Source organism: Euwallacea similis, chromosome 20 (assembly GCF_039881205.1).
Source record: "Euwallacea similis isolate ESF13 chromosome 20, ESF131.1, whole genome shotgun sequence".
Lineage (NCBI taxonomy): Eukaryota > Metazoa > Arthropoda > Insecta > Coleoptera > Curculionidae > Euwallacea > Euwallacea similis.
In genome coordinates this window covers 1284610-1304181 of record NC_089628.1, presented here as the reverse complement: position 1 = coordinate 1304181, position 19572 = coordinate 1284610, and the positions used below count along the sequence as shown (strand labels likewise).

Here is a 19572-nt window from a genome sequence, read left to right as displayed (position 1 = left end):
TGCTGCCACTGTCACACAGGGGCAAAACAATTGATTTTCGTTCCTCAGTTAGTTCAGATCAGTTATCCTGGTTAGACGTATTTTTTTATCCTTCTGTCCAGAAATAAACCTGTTAAGCAACATCTCATTTTCAGGCAGTTTTCCTATGAAAAAGTTTAGTTCATGTTAGATAAAAAAAAATAACTTTGAGATGTGCTTTATCCCGATTAAATCACTTCTTATAGCGATTCTAATTATAAACCGCGATATATCATCTGCATTAATGAAACTATTTAAATTACCCGTTATGTCTGATTTAAATAAACAAATTTGTTCGTTACTACCTAAGTGACGTCAGGGCAAACAATTCGGATCACAGAAAATTGTTCAAATTTAAATAAATATTCCAACTTTAACATCAATATTAAGATAGACAGTGTTAATTTCCTTCAAATTATAGACATGTGATTTGGCAGTTAGTTCCAAAATGGGTTTTGTATGGTAAATTAGTGGCTTGTTGTACTCTTCAAAAGAAGCATAAAAGGAAGGAGATATGTTTAAACAGGACAACTTTTTTCCAGAGAGTTAAAGCACTTTTTACATAAGTTATCCGATAGTGGAGTACGGTGTCGGTACAAATCCGCTGAGGCTGCAACAACTCAACATAAATAATAGAGAGACTCAGAGGGCTGTTGTTGTTGCCAGTCTTTTCTTTGGTTGCTTTGCTTTATGCATTTTTGTATTTAAATGAATAAAATTGTTTTTTTTAAGTCACCCCGGTTTTACGAGTTGTTAATTCGTAGAATGGGGTGACGTATCAAGAATCATTACATTCTCGCTTGTTTCGGAGTTTTGTGTAGTAACTTCACAATTTTTTAGAGACACCATCTTGAATTGAACCGACTTTGAAACTCAGAGTAGTAACTATCTTTTGTTTTGTTTTATGGGAGGAAAGACCTTTCAAAGCTTACTATGACAAAAATAAAAAAGTAATAATGAATTTGCACTTTAGAAACGAGATAATCGCGACCATAAGTTAGTCGTTGATATGGTTTTTTAAATGCTGTTGAAAAATGGAAAAATTCGAAACGGTGTCCATAAAAATTTACAAAGTTTCAGCACGGAACTCGGAAGAAATGACGATGAAGTCTTTTTTGATGCGCCATCCGAATCTATGTAAAAAAACTGCCCTAATAAAGCTTTAGCTTCCAAATCGATTTTGGGTTGATTTAGAAACTACAGGAGGAAAAAATTCGTTTCAAAAATGTTTAATTTAGAAAATTTCATTTTTACACTTTTTGCGCACCCTGTACATCAAAATCAAAGTTTCCCAACTTGAATCATATTTATATAACAAGCAAAAGAATTGATGAAGAATGATTTTTTTTCGAAAAATTGAAAATAAAAATTTTTTCAAGTATAGTGAACTCCATCCATGGACACACTGTATATTGCCATTGTGAAGTATCTGCTTATGAACTAGGGGCGCTTCGTGATTTAATGTTACGTCATAATCATGCACTTTGCAACCTTGGGGTATTACCATAAAGCCACTTTATTATTCAATTTTGAAAAGCCCATGTTATGCTCATTTAAAAACATTAAGTAAATACCACTTTAGGTTTGGCGCTCTCGCGATGATTGTACATTAAAGCGGACGCCTGTTAATTCGCCTTGCTTTCTGCCCACCTAGTGCCGCTATACGCAAAAAACTGGAGTTTCTCACAATTCCTTTGTTGCACTAGTGCGAAAAGGCGACAGTTTTATTTTTTTAAAAGAGTCGTTTTTATGGCCCAATTTCGAGGGGACCACTCTAAATTCGTTTTATGTAAAACATCCCTTTTTATACTGATTTCCCAATGCCACAACTATAAAGAGTTACAATTTCATGTTTATTTGTTACACGGCAAAGAGCTCTGTTTTGCCTAACCGTGACTAAATAAAGAGCCTTTTTCGCGGCACCTAATTTGTTCGCATACATGGAAAACCCTTTTGCAATTTTTCAGGGGAAACTTTTGGCCTGATAAATAATGCGGCCTCTCTTTGGTATCGGATGTTAGGACTTGCGACGTATTGTTTTATCACGGATTAAAAATTAGTTTAACAAACTGATGTTACGCCCATGGACAACCCCAGCCATTGGGTAATACTGTTGGAATTCCCAGCGCTTAACACCCATCTTCGGCTGAGGGAAGTTATTTTATGATTGGGATTTCCAGCACTATTCTTTGTCGGACTAACATTGCGAATTTAAATTAAAGGTACCGCCAAACGAATACAATGGCTGGGCTCCAATAAAAGCCCAGCGATCGTGCCTCTAAGTGCTACGCTTTAACGTAACAAGGTAGTCTAGAAGCCGCTAATGGGGCCCTATCGGGGGTACGTCTATGGGCGTTACACCTCCGTATCCATACTTAAGGAGGGTGCGAAACTGAAGAAGCTCTCTTTTCTCGCCACTTCATCACGAACTCGTACGCGTTAAACTCTCGTTAACATTCTTTAAATAACGCATTTCTCGATATTGTATAGTTGTTAATGTTACCAATAAACCTTTGTTAAGTTCAGGTTTAGTTTCTTTTATACGCGAAAACAGTGTCTCTGAGACTGCGAACTCAGGGTGGTCCTTCATAATCGATCAATCCAGTCCACGATCTACGTAGTTCACGGTTATCGTATCGAAAGGGGTGAATCGACCCAACCACGTACACGCGCCAAATTTGGACCTAACATCGGATGAGGTTGGCCTTCTGCGTTTCCGAGTATTTTGCCTCATTTCAGGGCAAAGCTCGACTTTACTGTTACATATATCTTGGCGTCTAATGCGAGGTGATAATGCGCTGTTATCCTTGTTCGGGCTCAACACAATAACCATGACACCGTTAAATAAAACAACAAATTACCTCATATCCAGAGATTTGCGTGGAAATATTCCTGCACATGGAATGTCGTGGGTTTATAAATTTATTATATCGTTATATATTTTTAGCTTTCTATACATGATGAAAGATTGGCTAAGGCATAAAGAAAGTTAAGAACCGATAACACTGGAAAGCTCAACAGGGGATTGCATCTGGCTTTGGCAGCCAATGTCGCTGTATAAATATTGCCTTTGGCCCCAAGCAAATAAAAAAAATTTAATTAATATAAAAACATATGTCGCCTTTTGCGGACTCGTATCGCAATACTCTCGTTATCAGTGAGGTTTGTTATGAAAGCGAGCGAACCATTGGGCTGTTAAAACGGATTTTAATTGGCATACCAAATTTAACTATAATCTGACGCCATTTGTACAGTATAATTTTCGTGAGCGGTTTGTAACTTATTATTTATACATCTATCGATTTGCTCTTTATCCCTATTTAGGGGAACAGTACTTTTGCTGCCACGTTCGAATAGAGGACTTCGTGAAAAAATCACGCTCCCCTCAAGTCATTTCCCGCAATTCTCAGGGTGATTTGTCTATGCTCTGTCACGGGCTTTATTTTTTTTATATAAGAAAGCTTTATGATGGATAACGCCACGCTACAAGGTGTCCCATTAAGACCGGTTATTTTAAAAGTTGAAAAAAACGCAGCGTTTATTTGAAAAGTTCAGATTGTTACAAAAAGTACAGACATAGAGGTTATTGCTGGAGCACAATATCACATAAGTGGCCCTCTCACGACTGATGGTACTCGTTAATTCTTTTGACGAAATTTTCCATGACATTTTGGCATCATGGTGAATCTCGTTTTTCAGTTTTAGAGTTCTTCTTGGGTTCTTGGCACGCACTCCAAAGAAACTTTCCCAAAAAAAGTCCGACGGCGGCAAATCGCTTGATCGTGGGGGCCACATCACATAGCCGCGACACGAAATAATTCTTCCTTAAAATTTAATTTTTAACAATTCCATTGTTTCCTTTGGTGTGTGGCAGGTTGCTCCGTTCTGTCAAAACCACATGTCCGTGAGATCTATTGCAGCAATTTGAATCTAGAAGAAGTTGTTCAAGTTGTGACTGCATTGCGAACCGCATTCTCTAAGTAGGAAAAACGCGCACCAAACATTTGCTCGTGGTGGATGCATGGAACGTTGAAGGATCACTCCTGAATCAGCAGCTCCCCAAATGCGACAATCTTTTTGATGACGTAGCCATCACGTTGGAAATGCGCCTCATCAGAGAAGGTGATTTTCTTCGAAAAATCACTATTTACTCGTAGTATTGAGACATGCCGGAACTGAAGTATTCGTAAGTTATTAATGACTTCGAAGACCTTAGGTAAAGAAACATGTTCTTGCTCTGAGGGGGCGAAACTTAGGAGTTTCAACAGATACACTGGGGAGAAACGAAATAAATTCTCCGAGGTTATAGGTGGGCCGTAAATATCCCAACATCCAGAAAATGATTTAGGAAGAGTAATTTTTCATTTGGTTACTGTTTTATGAATGGGAGAAATCCAATATAGCGAATCGCATGGCCTAAATCGAATCCTGTTTTGTGCCCTTCATATCATCGAACCTAAGCAGGGTTTAATTTAGCCATCGGCTTTGAAATGCTCCCTGAAATTCCTTACTGTTTTTTCTAATTCCTCAGACACCAAGTCGTCCAAAGGTTTCAAGGGAAAATGGGTGGAGGTTTTATGTTAGAACGTGATTTGTAAATATTATATAAAGTGAAATGTTACATCACTAAACATCAGCTACATCATTTTTCTGATAGAGGCAAACAAATAAATACTTCAAATAGAACTTCGACATAATTCACCATATGGCACATCGCCTATTGGATAATCGATAGATATGGAATTAATGATCTATTCGGAACAATTCAGGCGATTAGAATCCAATAATCAGGATCCTTACATTCAAGAAATCCTTGAATTTAGTACATAACTGCTTTCCACGTATTTTACATAAATCAACATCCATCAACATAAATTAATGAGTATTTTTCCCAGATACAGAAAATGATCAGTGAAAGTAAAGGAATTTTTCCCGATCTCTGCGTAAACAGAATCGAATCTAATTAGTATTTTTTCTACACAAAATGATCAAAGAAAGTCGAAAATTTTGAGTAAATTAACATTTGGATGGAAAACTCACGGAGTTGTGGGTACAGAAATAATCAAGGAAACGACGAAATGTCTCCTAAATTGACTCAAACTGTATAAAGAGTGAAATTCCCCGTTTTCATCACTAGAGAAAATGATCAAGCACCTAAAAAACTGAAGGAAGCTTTCCTGCACTGTGAGTGGTCTAAGCCGATATTAAATAAGAAACTTTATCGGCATTTTAAAACAGAAAATGATCAAGAAAAAAAGGAAAATTTCCCCATGATTTCCAATAATCTAAGCTGCCTCCAAAAGCAACATTTCTGGAATTTTTGACTAAAGGAGTTTATCAGGGAGAATTAAGAAACTTCGTGTGAACTTGAGTAATTCGAACTGACGCCAAGAGTCAAGTTTCTTAACTTTTTGACTACAGAAAATAATGAAATTTCCTATCAGGTTTTTCGTAAGCCGAACTGACATGAAAAGGGGAATGAATTAGGGTTTTGTGTACAGAAAATGTTGAAAATAGGGTCACATATTGAGTAATTACATTTGACATCAGTAATAATAAAATTTATTGTGTTTTCTGAGCAATCAAAAAGTGATCAAGAAAAGGGAGATAGTTTTTTCGAAATTTGAGTAAACTGGGCTGAAATTAAAAGGAAAATCTCTGGGGCTGAACACAAGGTCCTGGAAAGTAAAGGAAGCTCCCCAACACTCTACGTAACCTCCACTGAAGAGTGAAGTTTCTAAAATTTTTTACTACAGAAAATGACCAAAAGAAAACTCACGTAGACCCTAAGAACCTGTTCTTTAGTGTCCAGTTAGGGAGTGATAGTTTCCAGTTAACCACTAACCACCAGATAAAGCATTTTTCAAACTGAAGTCAAACTAAACCAACAGTTGGAATAAGGGCAGCTACATGAGACACCTGCATAACTAACAGAGGCGCTTTAACTGACGGATGTACTTAACTGTATGTTGCTTCACATGCAGTTGTAGCAGGACGTTCAAGATTCAGCTTCAAGAGGGAAATCTCTTACGTTATTTGAGCTCAGAAAATGATAAATATCTGTGGATATTTTCATGATGTACGAGTAAAATCAGCAACTAATGGACGCCATCCACGATGTACATTTTACGCAGGAGGTGAAAAACAGGAGATAACTTCCCGCGAAAACTTTTAAAACTAAGCTACAGTTCTTTCTTCCTGTTCTCCCTTTCCTACGCTTATCAAATATTGGCTAAACTCTCCGGTGAAGTCTAGGCGGAGATTCTCAGATGGGAAGCAAGTAAATTGGACCGTGGGTGGTTACTTTATACGATCTTGAAGGCGAACGTTAAAAATTTTTCCGGAGAAATTGATGGCAACGTGGCAGCTCTTGTATAAATTGACGCATTGTGTAAGTAAACTGGATTAAAGGGCCACATACGCCCAGCAAAACGAATGCTTAGAATATACAGATGGGGGAGGAAAATAAGGAAAATGAGACGTTCCGAATTTGCTTTTGGCGACAATTTGCCTAAGGTAATGAGCCCAATTCGTCTTTCTCCCGAATTCCAATGCTCCCGAACCTCAACGCCGGTTTTGGCATAACTCCTCGGGGTTTCTGACCCTTCACCTTATTTCCAACCCAATACAAAATTAATATAATAATTACTCCCACAAATTATTCCACAATTTTCTTATCTAACCATCCGAGGAATTCGATGAATTGGCTTCCCAAACAACTGGAAACTTCGAAGTTATTTTATGAATCTTGTTCGCGTTCCGGCCTCTTCATTGTTGCTCCGTAATTTCATTACGGAAACTTCTTCGAGGGAAACTTCAGCCCATTTTTCGAAAACGCCCCTAAGTAGAGCATTATGGATGTCCGTATATTTACGGCCGACCTCCAGTCTGGAAGAATTTATCTCCGAAGTTTTTAAGCAGGATGCCGGTAGTGTGTCCATGTTTAACCTCTAGGTGGTGGAACACATTGGGAGTTTCGGAAAAGTTTTACTTTATGTCGTGGAAGATATTTCACTTCTTTCAGACTCAGACAGGGGGAAAATATTTCAGAGGTAAATTTGCAAAATTAAATCGACAGAGGCAGAGATCTGCGTCTATGGTGACGCAATAACCGGGTGAGGCAATTAAACTGAAAAATATTAGGTTTCGAAAAACAAACAGAAGGAAAAGGAAATAAACTCATGCTCCTAATGAAGTTTCCTGGAGGTTTAATCGAAATATTCAAGTTAAGTACTGAGGAGAATAGCAACGGTTCCGTCATTGTCTACCCTAAGGAACGCAGCCCATAAGTTTGGAGGATGCTGGATTGTACTGTGAATCTGCAAAATTCTCGCAGGTTAGTTCAAAATCGTTGAATCAGCTCAAGAAATAATTTCGTCGTCTCAACTTTTGCTTAGAAACGCGAAACAAATCTGGTTAACATTTCACCTCAAACTGTTTAAAAAAACCGAAAAATGCCATTCCAGAGTAGTTCATGTTCGTTTGTAATTTAATTGACCCTCTGATCATTGTTGGAAAAATACGAATTAATTGGCACATTGATGAAGAAATCGAAGGAATAATTTCCGATCCATGCTTCGGCTTTCCGCGCTTGTTACCTCTCGCCCTCCTTCGGGGGTGGGATCCCCGGACTCGGGGGAGGACGCATTTAGAGGTCGGGTAGGTCTTTGACCCCCAACTTACAGTACTCAATACGAAATAACATTAACGGTGGAAGTTCAGGAAGTTTAGTAAATGATCAGGGAAGGTGAAGGACGTCCTTCCGAGCTTTGAGTAATCTGGATTGACGTTATCAAGAGGGAAACCTCTGTATACGGAAACTGACTAAGAAAAGTGGGCGCATACATTCAAGACTTCTCACGAATTTTTAGCAATCTGAATTGCCGTTAGAAGTGAAATTTCTTGGATTTATGCCTAAAAAAAATTATCACAAGAGTGAAGAAATTTTCCCCAAACCCATAGAATTTTCAATATGTATGAAAATCGATCAAGTTGAAGTTAATTTCAACCTAAATTTTATGAGGCAGTTAGAATTGGGTGTAGATATTCTTCTAGTTCTGAAAATTTTACAAAAATTGGAAACTTCGTTTTTTGACCGTTTGCGAGCGAAATCGGGACCTTCAAGGAGTTCGGGAACGCACCAACTCACATGTATCCTGGCTAAACTCACCCACCACCACGGTTCTAATGGAAAAAGCACGTTAGTCAAGATGTTATTGCCTTGCATGAATTCCAAAATTTCCCCCACAAACTTAACTACCCGAAATCACAGTGATCGGAAATGCAATAGGGACTACACCCATAAAACCTTTCTTTTATTGGGCAATGCACCTCCACAGGGAAAAGTTTTGATTACTTTCCTTAGCTTTACAACCATTTTTTCGTACTTTTACAACCACTAGTCGAAAAGGGACAGGAAACGTCCGCTACACGGGCCCGAAAAGTATTTAATAATACGGAACAACGAGGAATATTATCTTGTTAAAAAGTTTTAACAAGCTCGTGAACTTTATGTAGCGACCGTAATTTTCCTTGTTAGGGGCCTGCTTTTTATATCTCATGTCACACTGTTTAATCTAAGGAAGCATAACGAAAGAAAACATCTGATTTCAACATCAATAGGAAGCTCAGCGCAAGGCCCTTTAATTCTAAATATACAAAATAAATTAAAGAAGAAAAATTTAGCTGCTATTTGATAGTCGAATTTTTCCTATATCTCGTTAAGTCTGCTCAAATTTTTGCAGCTAAATATGGTCAGTGGAAAGGAAGTGTTGATCATAAACTAGAGAAATTTGAGCTAAATGGTGGAACAATTGGACTTACTGATACCTTTTGTGAAAAAAAAATTATATATAATTTATTACGAATTTTAATTAATTAATTAATTATTAGTAATAAATCAACTTCAGACTTTGTTTTTTTAAGCTTTTTCCCTGGTCACTCCAAGTCAAATAGACTTCATGTGGCCGGCCACTCTTGCGCAATCATTTTCCCTCTTAGCCCTGAAAAAGTCCTTGACAAAAAACCTATAAGTTTAGAATGCGAGTGAAATATCTGGATAATATACCACTTAATCTATCTCAGTCCCTCAAGCATCGAGTTCGAATTTACCACTTCTGCATTGCAAAGCAATTGATTATTCAATAACAGAGCTAGGAGGGAACTGAAAGGTCAATTCGTAATAGTTCTCTATAAATTATCGTGGTCTATTGCGGGCTTTGCATTGAGAAATTTCCCATTTATCTCGTTGAATCTCTCTCTGGTGACAGCGGTAGAAACAATAAATTCGTTCCTGTCTAAGTTTATTTTTCTTTGAGCTTTGTATTTACTAAATTCTTTAGAATCCAGAAGTAAAAACTGAGGTTTGAAAATGGCAGCAAAATATTTTTCTATTGGTGAAAATTTTCCATTTGATAATGACTTTTCCCACTACTGAAAACGATAGGTGAGTCATAATTAATAGAATTATGCAAACGTAATTGAATAATAAATTTGGTTGTCTGATAGCTCGCTTTAGATGTCTTTGCGAATCATTTGGAGAAGGAAATTTGATGATATAAAAGCTGTATATAAAGTTCATTGACCACAACACTCATGCAAATTGAATCGGCGTTGTGGGGGCACATTTGCATCGAAAGGTTCAATGCTTCAAGGCAAACTGCCGAACTTTTTTCCATTCAGAGAGGAGTATATTTAGAGTACTGAGCTCTTTAGCGAACGGTGCTCATTCTCTTAACGGATATTTTACACTTATTTTATAACTACTAAATTGTATTTAAAACGGCATTCGGTAATCATTGCATCTATTAATAAGAATTCGGTTAAATGTTTATACAGTTGGAGGGCTGCATAATCGATTTCGGAAAGATGAAACTTAATTAGTGATTGGGTAATATTAAAGAATTTTATTTTATTAGTTTCGATCTTATTTCAACAAACATATGGGTTTGACATAATATATTAAGAGTCGCACATGTTTGCTGGCTTTCTAGTCTAATTGGGAGCCATCAATGTTAAGCGGAAAAAAGAAAATGAAAGTAATAATTAAATTAATTAATTAAATTGCTGATTTAATTAGTAAGTAAGCAGCTGAATAATTAAATCAAATTTTAAAAAAATAGTTCTATTGATTGGACAGATGCTTGTGCAACTTTGCCAAGAACTAGATTAATTTTAATTAAATCTGTAAATTAATTAGTAATTTATTCAATTTGAGGCGTTTACTTTCCAAGCTAATCAAACAGATAAACTGTCATTCCAGTAAAAATTAGTTTATATCATTAAAGAGATAGATATTCTAAGTGCTGGATAATTAAACTAAGTTTGACGATGATAATTTAATGAAACTGCCATGGTTGTGCAAATGAAGCGTTCTACATACTGCATGTGGCACTTGGTTATTACCGCCCTCGGGTGATTGCAAACCATGCCTCACTTCTGCACATTCTACTCGCATGCGATAATAACCTACTTGCCGCCCTTATTAAATAACTCACTATAACTCGCTAGTGTGTTAGTTAGTGTTAGGATTATATTTGAGTAGTTAAATGTGCGACACTAAGAACCAGCTTAATTAACTGTAACATAAGTAATAACGAACATTATGAGAGCGGAATAATTAAATCAAATTTTGATCACTGGTATTTAATTAATTTGCCTCATTTAGTTTCAAGATTAATTGGTTAGATAAACATGTGATCCTCTATTAAGAACCAGATTGGATCACACTAGAAAGTGGAACAGTGAACGCTGAATATTAAATCAAGATTAGAACACTACAACTTAATTCGTGATTTAATTAATTTAACTCAGTTCGTTTCTCGGTTAATTAAACAGATAAATGAATCAGTTTGCATATTGTGAGCGCGGAATAATTGAGTGAAGTTTAGAAATATGAATTTTCAATTTACTGATTTTGAGGGTTGTAAGATCATTGAACAGTAAAAGTCTCCGGAATTTACACATTTCGAAAATCAGTGCATATCACTGAAAGTGATAGGCAATTAATAATTTCGAGGTTGATTAAATGGAAAAACAAAAGCGTCCATGTAAAATTTAAATCATTATAAGTAATGGAGACTATGAGGGTCGAATTAAACCAGGTTTGAAAAGCTGAAATTTAATTTTAAATTTAATTGATAAATAGGTCAAGCATTACAGTAAATTGTATTATTACAAATCGCATAATCACACAATTATCCGGAATTTCGTTACGTCAAAATTAATTCAGGAATTTATTAAAATAAATATAAAATTGTTATTTAAAGTCGGGGTGAATTATTGATAAATTAATCCGATCTAGCCGGATAGAGATATAGAAATGTTGTTTTCAAAGGCGCTTTCAGCAGACCGAACTCGCCATACCAATCGCCACTGACCAACACGCAAACTGGGAAAGGGGATTCCCCGATTCGTCCGGTTGACGAATTTAACTAGGGCTTATTTTGGAAGTAGGGATTATGCAGTACCCTTTTCGCTGTTATGCACATGAAGTTTCAGTGAGTGCAAGCAAAAGGCAATCAGGAGATAGATAAATACATGGAGCAAGGCTACCGTTTTCCCTTCCATCGTCAACGATCAACCAGCGTTGTTGACAGCACGCCTCAATCCGAGGCTGGATCATGTCACTAAAAAGTCTTGATTTTCAATTGATGCGTTCTAAAAATACCATTTCTATCGTGGCGTTTGTAGAGGTAAGGCCACATTAAAATTTTAATTTTAAATTATAAAATGGATTTTATGCGCGTAATTTGAGTCCTCCAAAACCACGTAGAAGTACATCCAGCCTTGGATTAAGGCATACTGCCTCCGAGTCAGCGACAGAGGTAGCTGATCGTTGACAATGGAAGGGGAAACGGTAGCTTGTCTCTCTCGCACTTATCAATCGCCCAATTGCCTTTTGCTTGCACTCACTCGTTCACTCGCTCCACAGCGAAAAAATCACTGTATTAGAAACACCTTGAAAAACCATGCTTTTTTTGGTTACACACGGTAGAAGAATTTCAAGAGAGGCATTGCAGTCTGGCAATGAGGATTAGGAGTACAATAAACAATTTTAACAAGTAAACAAAACGAATACCCCTCTGAAAGATTAATAATTAAAGAGTCAATAAACACGTTATGAGAGAGATAAAAGAAACGATATGTGATAAGATGATGAGGGAAAGAACTTTTTTTGATTGCGGAATTGCCCCTGAGGGATAAATCGTCAGGGTCGGCGAATAGCTACTATCCACTCCACTCGTCTTCTGCTAGTTTTTAGAACGTCTACTGTCTCTTTGGGTTATTTCGGTCCTGTTTTACTTCTTTTTGGCCTTCGTGTAATCGTGAGAGCTTTCGTGATAGCTTTGCGCCTCCTTATGCTCTATTTGTGTATTTTCAAGTTGCAGAGAAAAGCCATTCTTCTTCCTTCCAATCACTTTGCCTGTGCCTTTCTGGTCCCGTATCGTGTTGTTATCAATTCTGACGTATACATCCGACAGCAATTTTTGCTTTTTTCTTCGGTAATGGAAATTGTTCCTGCATGTTAGCGTTTCCTCTTAAGATGCTTCTCTTTACGTCATGGCATCCATACGTACATAGCCGTCCTTGGGTGTCGGCTTTTAGCCTTGAACTTCTATGGCCTTTCCTGTCGTATTTGTCTCAAGGATTTATTTTTGATGACGCAATAAGTCGTTCCTTCTGCCTTCCACGTTTGTCACCTCTCCCTCCCTCCTCTGAGATTGGTTACCCGGACTCGGTGGAGGAGGCATTTAGGGGTTACCACATGGGGGTGCGGAAAGTCTTTGACCCACATGGTGTGAGTGCGTATAACTCATTAAGGGTTTTGAGTTGCAGTGCGGTTTCCCCTGCTCCATCTTAGCAGCAGTACCTTGAAAGTTTGTGAATTTGTGAAAACCTTAAACAATTTTTAAAATTGAAGAAACGATGCTATTTTACGCATTTGTCACAATTAAGGCCGGACAGTACAAGTTACATGCACTGTTCTATCTCAATTATTGACGAGCTACAGGTAATGAAAGTGTGAAAAATGTGGAATACGAGGCGCAATTATCTCAAAAATTGTTGAAGGGTATAGAACGCCTGCTATGAAAAATATTTAAAATCGACAACAGAACCCAAAAAAAGAAATATTATAAGGGCTTCATATCTGAGGAAAAGAGCGTAAATTTGGCAACATCACTATCATTTCACTGGCCATAAATATCATCAGGTATCATACTGAACTTTTTGAGTATGTTTATGATACTTTTGAAGTTTGAATAATACTGTACGTTTTTTCCTGCTACAGTGAGGCTTTGGAGCATTAAAACGCCCGTGTAAAACATTCAGGTTCCATGATATTGCATCGTGTCTCGGGTCTTAACATCGGAATAACCGAAATTCAGCAAGAAATCGTCTAAACCCTTGACACTTGGTTTTCCATAAATTCTGGCAATATTGCCTTTTCATCGTTTTGCATCTCATCGAGGGAAATATGTTACAATAAAAGCCATAAGATCCTTCGACAAAACCTCTACGAGCGAGGATCCGCTGATTTATGGACGAGTCCGAAATTTATCCCTTTTTACGACTTTCGCCTAAGTAATAGTGTTATTACGCCATTTCCATCATTTGTCCTCATTTATCAGGATGAACCTAGAGAAAATTTGCAGTGGAATGGAAAATTGTATTGACCAGAATTATGGAAAAAAAACTTCAAAGTTCGTTGCGATTTAGCTGTGAAGAGGTGGATTTTTTTATTTGGAATTTCCAAATGAGTATCGCACATTCAGCAATAACTCCACCGTAAAATGAACTCCTCCGGGGAGCTCAATCAAAAGGGTGAAATTTTAAAAGCTTCTTTTTACGCCTTTTATGTCAAAGACATTCAAATTGATTGCCGAGCGCATTGAAAATCAATTTCAGAACACGCTCCGCGAGTCTGATGATAACAATTTTAATAAAACTATCGCTGGCTTTAGGCAAAGTTTCCCTTTTAGCACTCAGAGTCTCCTTGAATTTACTGTTTCAGGGTTGATGAAGCCTGCCAAACAATTTACGTCTTCCACCTTGAATGTTAATAAATTCAGGAATGCCGACGATTCTGTTAATGGAGCTCAGAAATTCCGGTAAATCTGACGGGGAAGCTGTAAAAGTTTTTAATTGACTTTTTAATCATCCATTTTCGCAGGATGGAGAAGTTTGGAAAGTAATTAGTACTGATCAGGAAATTACTGCGTCATAATTAAAATTAATTATGTCTCCATTTGGGATGTAACGTGATATTATATTATTATGATACGCTGTAATGGTATACCGTAATGTGTGATGTATATAGAGTGTCCGTTTTTGGAGGTCAACTACGGGGATCGCGGCAACTAGTAAAGATACGAGGCCGGATAAATTAGGGCAAAGTTGCGCCAACATTGCCACTAAACCACAAGATTGGACCTTAACATGTGATTCATCTTCGTGATCAGAAGAAACGATCAATTCAATAAGGTGAAAATCCAAGATGGCGCCCATAACAAAAACAAATTTGATGGTGGTTGTCGACAGTCGAAACGTCGGATTTCAAATACGGTATCGCCATGTTGTCGAAAAGGAAAAATTACAATGATGAAGTCTCAATCATATTGAATGCTCATGCGAAATAAATTGCGGAAAATGTTTAAAAAAAAAATTTTTTTTTTAATACCCGTGAAAGTAATCTGACTTTTTTAATATCAAAACAGTCCATTCTTAAACTCGAAATTACGCAACTTTGCTCTAACTGAATTTACGTCGCCTCTTTTATCATTAATGAAATCCCTAATGGTTGAGCTCCAGAAACGGACATCCTGTATAGCAAAGCACGACTGCTGGATCTTTCACACGCAATGGAATGTGATACGCGTCAAGATCAGCCTCGACATGTGTCTAGACCAATATGGAGAATAATAACTCTTTTACAATATTTTCCTGGAAATGTCCAGGAATTTTTATTTGAGCAAAAATGCTTTTTGGCGTTGGCTTCACGTTTTTAACCCTTCCTATGCATTAATGCTCTAAAACCCCAATTTTAAGTTCAGCATGTTCTTTTGTTGGTTCAGGGATTTTATCCGCATCGCCTGTAGTGAGTTAGTTTTTTGTAGGGGTGAAAAGTTGATGGGCAAACACGAAAGGTTTTAGAACAGTTTGTTATGCTGATCAATATTCTCGAGAATGGAAACTTATTTCTATCTTTTGACACGTTAATGCTTCGCTCAAAAGTCATATCGAGTGAACCCTTCCTTGATTTACAACTCCCAATTCAAATAAGATCCAGGGCTAACTGACGGCACCTGATCTCGATGAATTCCACTCTAGTTACCCAGTTTAGGAACGACCCATAGTCGCCTCGTCGATTTATTACTTCTTTTTATTTCTACTTTTTTTGTTTTCGCATGGGTCACCCTAAAAATGATCGATGTATCTTATATACAATATTTAAATAGGGCACTTCACCCTTCGAAACTCCTTCCGGTTGCCAAGCAATCTCTCGAAACCAAAGTGCTCCTTGCTTTGTGATCTATGTAATTTACCAAAATTGCCCCCTTTACGTTGTATTATTAAGATTTGTCTTATCCCAAATTATACTTGTCTCGCGTATATTACACAAGTGCAATATAACTGGTTAGATTCGATATTGTTGCCTGACTTGTACTAAGATGATGCGAAAGTTTAAGCTTATTAAACTGAAGGTAATTTGATAGTTATAGAGAGATTGCTAATGAAAGTAAATTACTTATTTTTTTGTAGTGCAGAAAGTTTGAGAAAATGATTAAATCAGGCTATTTGATAGTAACATTAATCCGAGAGAACTTCTTAAGCAACGAGCAAGGAAAAATCTCAAACTAGCAAGTTTTCGGCAATATTTTCTAATATAATCAGGACTACATGGACAATGTCAAGAGGTTAACAGAGTGAAGTTAACTTCGTAGCAATTATATTTGAAAGTGATACTTCTAAATATAACTGCTAAAGGTGAGAGTCACGATATGACCAGATCACAGTCCAGACTTAAATTAACTGGACCACACACCCAGAAAAACAACGGAGGATGGAAGTTGATTTAATTTCCTGAAATATTAACAGAAAAAAAAAAATTATAAAAAGTCATATCCTGAAAAGTTAGATTTGCAAATGTCCGTCGAGTGTATGTTGGCACTTGAGACCCGAGTAAATGTTACTCAAGTCTTCAATGTCTGTTCTTTTATTTATTTAATTAATGTGAGTGGCTGTTGCTACCACTTTTACCCTGTTGTGGTGGTTGATTTCTTTGTCAAGTGCCCGAACGTCATTGAAATCCATGTGGTATCCTACATATTTCCCCTGTGCAACCTACAATCTTTCTTGTGAGCGAAAGTTCTATTCTGGAGAATGTTAGTTTGTCAGGTCTATGCAGATTCTCTCATATTCCGCAAAAGGGGTGCAATACGTCACCACCAATAGCTTTAAAAAGTAATTTCCATTCTTCAGTCTAGTACTCGGGTCCTCTATAGTTTTTGTGACCAGCATAAGGTAACTAGGAGAGAGAAATTAGAGAGGGAGAGGGATAGATTCTTCGTGCTGGTTATAAGATTCAAGATCTGTAAGATTTGTTTCTACACACCGATTATGCTGTCGAAGGATTGGTAAAATGTCATCAAATTGGAACTGCCTTCGCCAGTTTGATAAGAAAAGTATCTGCATCTGTGCATGTAAATACAAACTCTCTGTTGTAATTGAACCGATATTTCTGTATTTGCCCCATTCTTTCAGTCTCATTTCTCTTCAAATGGTTCGTTATTGCTGCAATTATTGGGGCCATCATGGTTTCCTATCCGCATCTCTTTCTCCAGTATTAATTCTATAGATATTTAAATGTTTCGGTAATAGGAAAATGCCTCTTTTCCGTTGTTGCAAGTCCTGAGCAATCTGCAAATTACAGTTTAATAATCCAACCTGTCAATTTCCTGAAACTTTCATTGTTATAAAGCAATTTGCCCAAATCGAAGAATTCGGTATCTAATGAAAAATCGAACTGCTAAGTGAACAGCAGACGTATTTTCCACGAGAAATAGTTCAAGTTCGGAATTTTTCGCTTTTAGGCAAAGACAGGTACAATGAATATGAAACAAGTAATAAGTAAACAAATAAGTTACTTTTTCGAACTGCTTGAAAATTTCAATTTTGCCTTTCTGTTTAAAAGCTAAAAATTCCAAATTCGAACTGTTAACGTAATAAAGACGTTCTTCGCGACTGAATTGAGGTAATCGTGGCTATTAAGTCCTCTCTCCATTATTGCCCCTTAATTTATTAACCCCTCTCGATGAAAGCAAATTTTATACAAGTTGCTTTCGGTTAGTCCCCCTCAAATATTAATACAAGTCACCCGCAGGCATATTGCCTCATTTTCATATAAAGTAATTCGGCCTATTTCTAGTTTTTCCTGAAAATCTCGAAAAACTTCCCGAATTCAATTTTCTGCCTGGAATTTTTGCGTGCTCATAACGTGACGGAACGATTGCCAGGGAAAGCGCTTTGCTTGCAATATTCGTATATCTGCTTTTGCTGTTTATGACACGTCATATAAACTGCTTCCAAGGGATTAGAGTGCAACAGTTCACATTAACCAACGTGTCCATCAGGCACGATAAAATTATGCACTGTAGCGAATTAATTCGCTTTCGCAGCTCGGAATAGATTTAACGTACCAAAATTCGCAAACAACATCAGTATATCAATTCGATTGAAACTAATGACGAAACCGCAAAATTGCGTCAGCCTGAAACGTTTTAATGTGGCACAATTGGTGACCCGCGCTGACCAAAACACAATACACAGATAAAAATTGAATGTCCGAAATGTAAAATGCGATTTTAGGTGTCAATCAGGAAAATTCCAAACTGCAAATTGTAAATTCCGTTGAAAAAGTCAATTTACTAGGCCCTGGCGTGTCGTAGTTTCCCTCCTAGCGAAACTCGCGCCTTGACTGTGGCCTTTGCGATCAAATTGAATAAAAACTGTCTGTGACGTAAACCTTTCCCTCAAGTTCCGGAATTATTACTCCCAAGTCAGCACTATGGAATTTCATTAATCCCACTTCAAAATCTTATTATCCCAATTTGCTCCACTTCATTGTCCCGATTTTCCCGTTTAATCTAAATTTGGGTAGTATATTAACGGTGTCCCCCTGTTTAACAGCACCACATTCTACGTATACGAATGTTTGCTCAAGAGCCTTAGTGTGCTCTATCTTACATGCTAATCTACTGTGCAGATGCAGTCGATTGAAATTGGCACTGTTCATTGCTCTGTTTGGAGATGCAGGTACAGTATGGACCGGAAGACCGAAGGGTAATATGATTGGGAAAGCATTTGTCGCAACGGTAATTTTCGGCAGCAAAAAATCGCAAAAATTGAGGACGAAAGTGATGCCGCATCTCGGTAACTTTACAAGACATCGACGAGCGGTTATGAAGTGCCTTGAACAGCTCATTGAGACGATTAACTTGAACTATTTTTAAAGACTATTGGCCCACGTTCGCCCGAGTTATCGCGGTTCAAAGTTTGAAAATTTGCAAAAAATGGGTACCTCCCGCCCTTTGAAAAGGTCCATTTAGTCCAATAATTCTTGTTCTCACTTCTTAGGAAGTCACATGATCAAGTTTTCTACCAACACTTTTCGAAAAACCCTGGTAACTTTTTTGCAGCTCTATAAAAAATCTACCAAAATCCATTAGCACAATGAAAAGTGACGCACATCACACCGTACCTAATAAAAGCATCTACGACTGTACGAAAACATAAAAATCTACTTTATAACTGCGTTATATCTATTTTGATATTAATTGGTTATTAAGCCGATCCTTTCGATTGAAGTTAATCCGTCGGTAAGTAAACCGCGATCCAGATCGTGTTTATACCGATTGCGCCGTAGATAACATTGCTGGAGATTAAGATTATCAACTAATTTGTTGACACCTTTAGGCGAGGTATAATTCAAAGGCAAAACTAATTACTGTTCTCCTTGAAAGTATCGTTCTCAAGAAAGTATAAGTTTCGTTTTGTTTGAGTTAGTTCATTGCGGTCCTGTGTGCCTACAGTTTTCCAACGAACTGATTTGAAGTAAGATAAGAAATAAAATTTATATATAACGGGTGATTATCTAAAAAAAGTAGTGCGCTGCCAATCATAAACACAAGGCGTTGATTGAGCAATTTACCATTTACCATGAAAAGTCTGATATTGCCGATAGATAAAAGATGAATTTATCCAAGACGTGCCTCTGATGTTTCGCCCGACACTCGATTAACGCCCACTTGAGGTTTTTTCAAGATCACTACTTATGTTTGCTTGAAGAAATCAGTAAATCCCATGAAACAATGGAAATGAAACATTCTCTTTTTAAGAATTCTAGAAAATGTCCTTAGACCACCAACTTGTCTTATTCAGATGCATTAAATTGCAGTATCTTAATCCTTAGTCTTTAAAATTATCCAGATTATCCAAGAATTTTCCTCAAACTCGGCAAATCGCATCATTTTTCTGGATGAGTTTATTATACAG

At 37.1% G+C, this 19572-nt stretch overlaps 1 protein-coding gene across 5 annotated transcripts in view; it reads left to right on the top strand.

The window, feature by feature from the left end:
* Positions 1–19572, top strand: part of SPR (Sex peptide receptor) — an 84516-nt gene that overhangs the window by 16573 nt on the left and 48371 nt on the right. For 2 of the 5 annotated variants that reach the window (XM_066400173.1, XM_066400171.1), the window contains exon 1: positions 18994–19131. The exons of the other annotated variants lie outside the window; for them this stretch is intronic. The gene's annotated coding sequence lies outside the window, so the exon portion shown is untranslated. Of the gene's footprint in view, positions 1–18993; positions 19132–19572 lie in introns of those variants that run through there. 5 annotated transcript variants of the gene reach the window in all.